The 5,113-nt window shown below is 44.2% G+C and overlaps 1 pseudogene; it reads right to left on the bottom strand.

Moving 5' to 3' along the window:
- Positions 1–1,125: 1,125 nt before the first annotated feature.
- LOC149127486 (coiled-coil-helix-coiled-coil-helix domain-containing protein 2 pseudogene) lies at positions 1,126–1,678 on the bottom strand (annotated as a pseudogene).
- Positions 1,679–5,113: the final 3,435 nt, after the last annotated feature.

Here is a 5,113-nt window from a genome sequence, read left to right as displayed (position 1 = left end):
GTCCTAGAAAGTAGATATCAATTAAAAAGCTACGTACCCCCCAATGTTAACCAATGGTCTGATCATACCTGGTGAACTGTAAGCATAGTTTCTAAATGTACCTGTTTGAAGACTGTGCAGTAACTACAGGAAGCCCACTTGGAAGGAACTGGCCAATATTATGCATCATAGGATGACCAATTGGAAGAGGTGTACGGCGACAACCAGGTTCTACATTAGTAACACAAAGGGTGTTTTGTAATTAATGGGAATTAATTGAGACCCAATCCTTCGTTTTCCATTCAGACATTAGAACTATATCAAGGAGTTAAGTCTAAAGTATGATTGGATGGCCCTTGAGAAATTATTCAATCTAAACATGTTTACTTATCAATAATATACCTATTTAAATTATGCTGCTTAAAAAGGAGCTGTAAGATATCTATGTAAGTAGCATAAAGATAACCTAATCACTCCATTAAAAGTATCTGGAGGTTTTTTTGTTTTGTTTTGTTTTTTTGTTTTTTTGGTTTTTTTTTTTAGTAAACATGTTGGTTTTTAATGATCTTCCTTTAAGTATTTCCACTTAAAACAATTATAAGCATATCCCAAATAAGAAAGAGTAGGTTGACAACATAGACATAAAGATAACCTTCCGTGATGACTGGGGGAAGTTATGATACCTGAAAGTCTATTTTCAACTCCTGGAAAGTAATGAAAGTAGTTGTGATCTTCATCAGGCAAAGTGTTGGGGCCTATTATGTGTCTAACGCTGCTCTGTGGAGTTTTAGGTAAGTCGATTTAGTCTTAAGGGGCTTCCAAAAAGTTGGGGGAGCTACAACAGATATAATTATGCCACCAAACCTTTACAATTGAGTTCTTTCATCCTATTGGTTTTTGTTTTTTTTTTGGAAGAAAATCACTTTATTCTACTCATAAACAATAACATTACAACAGCTTGTTCAAGGAGACCAAACATCTGTCCAGCCCCAAATTCAGTATCATCTCAATGAATTTCCACACAGCAAAGATGGCCTTTCTGGACTAAGGAAGCTCTTCAAAGCAGATGACAGGCTGACCAGGCGGCTTTACACTACCGATTACATCTGTATGCCAAAGTAACTTGGTCATGAGACCCCATTTTCCGCTTCATCCCGAGCTTCTTGATTAGACTAACCCGTTTGCAATTCTGCACTGTCTCAGGACTTCATTGAAACCCTCACAGAGCTTAACGTCACTCTGGTTCTGGGCACACTCCAGAAACTGCTTTATCTCGTAGGAGCAAGGGCCAAACTGCTGCTGCTGTGCTAACTGGGCTCCCTGGGGCTCCTGGTAAGTGATGTCCGGCCTCGAGGGCTCAGCACTGCTTCCTCCACTGAAGCCCCCAGTGATGGCGTGGCCCAGCGTGTGCCCAACAGCAGAGCCCACGGCCACGCCAGCTGCAGTGGTGGCCATCTGGGCCATGAGGCCTGGCTGTCGGGGTGCCGCGGCGGGTGAGCCGACTGCAGATGGTGGGGCTGCTGCTGGCGGCTGAGCTACTGGCGCTGGCCTCGGGCGGCTCTCATCTGAGGAGCCCGGCTGGCCGGAGGGGCCATGCGGGAGGTACGGCTGCGGCTTCCACGCGGCATCTTCACGGCCAAGCTACTCCGGCGTCTCCAAGGACGAAACTCTTCATCCTATTGGGTTTTATCCACACAATCTTTGTACCATCTCTCTATTGAGTGTGCCTGAGTGCCTTAGAACATTTTTGTCCCTTGACTGATTGGTTATATCAGCAGTTTGCTGCCACCTAGTGTTCAGGACAGAGTGTCACCTATAGAACCAGGCGTTGACGGAAGGAACCAGACACTACTTGTGAACACAGCACAGAAAAAGCAAATGCACATGGGTGGAATGATAATGGCGCCAAATTAATAAGTCCATCATATGATATGCAACTCTCATTAATATGCATCTTAAATAGGACTGCATAGAGGGCTGGGGTGAGGGGTGGAAAGAGTTCCAGTTCCAAATTAAACTAGAGAATAATCCTACACATTTTCAAGTGCCCGAGTTTCAAACCTTATTGAGTTAATGATGAGAATTCTCCTAGCTCCAATCCTACTCGATAGGTTCAATTACTGCGATCACAAAGAGCTTGGTATAATTTAAGAGGGATTTACGTAGAATTGGATCTACTCTTCTGGGATACTGTAGGATACTCATTTCATAAGGTAGATTTCTCCTTATATGTTAAACCTCTTCCATCTAATGCTTTGGCTTGGCCCCAGCTATACCTGGGTCATGTGTGACTTATGAAAGCCTAGTTTTTACCAGAATGTGACACACAGTGTTTGATATCTGCTTTCACTCTGAGCCTGTTCCACTTAGAGCTGTTTTCAAGGTCAGATTCATTTTTGGGAGCCCCATGCAGAGCTGTTACATAAAGTCTGATTGATAGGAGTGAAGGTGGGCAGAAGTTATCAAAATGTGAAAACCCAGTGTTTGAAGGGGAAGGAAAGTATTCTCATTAAAGGGGTGGGAGGGCAGAACCGCCTGTGCCCACTGGATGACTGGCTGGAAGCACCAACCTCCGCTGCAGAACCCAGGAGCTGAGCCTGACATCCTGGAGGACCCGTGACCTCTGCTGACCTTTTTAGAGCATACGAATGCCACTGGTCAGAAGAGGTCCTTGTTTAGCTGCCAATCTGGTGTGAAGCAAGGTCTTGGTTGTTCGTCACCCTTTTTGTCTCACTACAGTCGTAGAAACCGTGAAGGAGCGGCCTCAACCAAGAATGAGCTACCGTGTGAGGGTGAGCAATCAGTTCACCTCTCTGGGTAACCGTCCACATCTGTGCACTGGAAATGAAGACTGCTGGTTCAGCGTCTTCACTGGCACTGGTGAAACTTCGCGCCCAGGCCCGGGCAGCTCCACAGGGGCGTCCGCTCCCGGCCAGCCGAAGGCCACAAAAGGAGACGCGCCCGAGGCCTCCCACGCAGCCTCAGCTCAGCCTGCCCAGCCCTTGAGTTCTTTATAAGTAAGATATGCTACATGAAATGTATTTCTACCTCTCAATTTTCTACTAGGCATAAGGTGAAGCCAAAATAGTTGGATGGCAGAAAAAAATTCTAAAAATATAATCATTTATAAAGTATATATAGGCGGGGCTGGCGCTGTGGCTCACTTGGCTAATCCTCCGACTGTGGGGCCGGCATTCCATAAAGGTGCCAGGTTCTAGTCCCTGTTGCTCCTCTTCCAGTCCAGTTATCTGCTGTGGCCCGGGAAGGCAGTGGAGGATGGCCCAAGTGCTTGGGCACCTGCACCCGCATGGGAGGCCAGGAAGAAGCACCTGGCTCTTGGCTTCAGATCGGCATAGTTTCAGCTGTAGCGGCCATTTGAGGAGTGAACCAATGGAAGGAAGAACTTTCTCTCTCCCACTGTCTAACTCTACCTGTCAAAAAAAAAAAAAAAGTATATATAGGCTATTCAGTGATATCTATATAATGTCACTAGTCTTCTATTTGGAGAAGCAAGGTTTTCTTTTTAACAGAAAACCCTGTAAAATGTCTTTTTCAACTTCTGAAAATTTTAAAGTTTGAACATTTTGAAATATATTTTTCAAGGAGGTCGGAGTCATGTTTTATTTTTTATTTTCTTGCATAAACATCAGATAAATGTGAAGCAAAAATTGCTCCTGCAATGTCAAAGAACAAGGAAGAGGAGGAGGAAGGTAATACCCATATATTTTTTAAAAAAAGATTTATGTATTTATTTGAAAGGGAGAGTTACAGAGAGGCAGAGTCAGAGAGAGAGAGGGGTCTTCCATCCACTGGTTCACTCCCCAGATGGCTGCAATGGCTGGAACTGAGCCAATCTGAAGACAGCTTCTTCTGATTCTCCCACAGGGGGTGGGGGTGCAGGAGCCCAAGGACTTGGGCCATCTTCTACTGCTTTCCCAGGCCATAGCAGAGAGCGGGATAGGAAGTGCAGCAGCCAGGACTCGAACCGGTGCCCATGTGGCATGCCAGCACTGCAGGTGATGGCTTTACTTGCTATGCCACAGCACTGGCCCCACCCATCCAATAATATATGCTTCTCTTTGAGTAATTAGTGTTATGGCACATTGTTGAGCTAGCGTGATCCATTTTTTCCCTTGCCTCACATCACATTTGTGACACTATTTTACTTTGAAGAATTAATTTGAAGCCATCCATTTGAGTTGTAGTGGTCAGCATACCAGCTGGCAAAGTATGAGGTTCCCAAATCCCTGGCATTTTTGGCTAAAACATAGGGAAGTTTCCTGCCTGGGCTTCCTTGATGAGATGAGATGCTCTCTTGAGTCCCATTTTATGGTTTCACTTCTTGCTCTTTGGTAATTTGTAAGGTGCAACCAGAGCTTCTGAATGTTTCAGTTGCCTTTTGGCCTGTTATGTCCACTATGAAAACTGTGACTCACATTCCTAGGCATCAGCTAGTTTTCCTAGAGTGAAGTTATTTTCTACTCCTTTTAGATAAATCTTTTTTAATATAAAAGTTTTATTTTATTGTTTAAAAAAAAAAAACAGAGGAGGTAGGGAGAGGATGAGAAGAGAGATCTTCAACCTGCTGGTTTAGTCCCCAAATGGCTGCAGCAGCCAGGGCTGGGCCAAGCTAAAGGTGGAGCCAGGAGCTTCCTCCTAGTTTCTCAGATGGGTGACAGGGGCCCAAAGTACTTGGGCAATCCACTCCAGGGAGCTAGATTGGAAACTGGTGCTCTAACTAGCACTCTGATATGAGATGATTGCACGGTAAGTGGTGGCTTAACCACAATGCTGACCCCCCAATTGTTCTTATAAAAAATGTCTTATCTAAAACTACTTTAATTTGCATACCTTCTTCCATTTGGAAATAATTAAGTTCTATGGCTTGCCAGCAGCTCTGCTTATGTACAGTGGCCTGATAAAATACAAGATAGCAGTTACATTTCGGTTTCAGATAAACAAAGAATTACTTAGTGTGAATGGGTCCCATGCAATATTTGTTTTGTGTATTCTCTAAAATTTATTTATAGTTGATAAGTTAAAAAGGAAAGCACAGCCAGATTGTAACTTTTAATCATGCGCACATCAAACTGTCCAGGGAAACACTTCAGTTCCATTATAAACAATTGCTTTC

This window comes from Oryctolagus cuniculus, chromosome 3, assembly GCF_051225735.1.
Source record: "Oryctolagus cuniculus isolate XC-2025 breed Fujian yellow rabbit chromosome 3, ASM5122573v1, whole genome shotgun sequence".
In the NCBI taxonomy this organism is placed as follows: domain Eukaryota; kingdom Metazoa; phylum Chordata; class Mammalia; order Lagomorpha; family Leporidae; genus Oryctolagus; species Oryctolagus cuniculus.
This window is presented reverse-complemented; position numbering and strand designations above follow the sequence as displayed.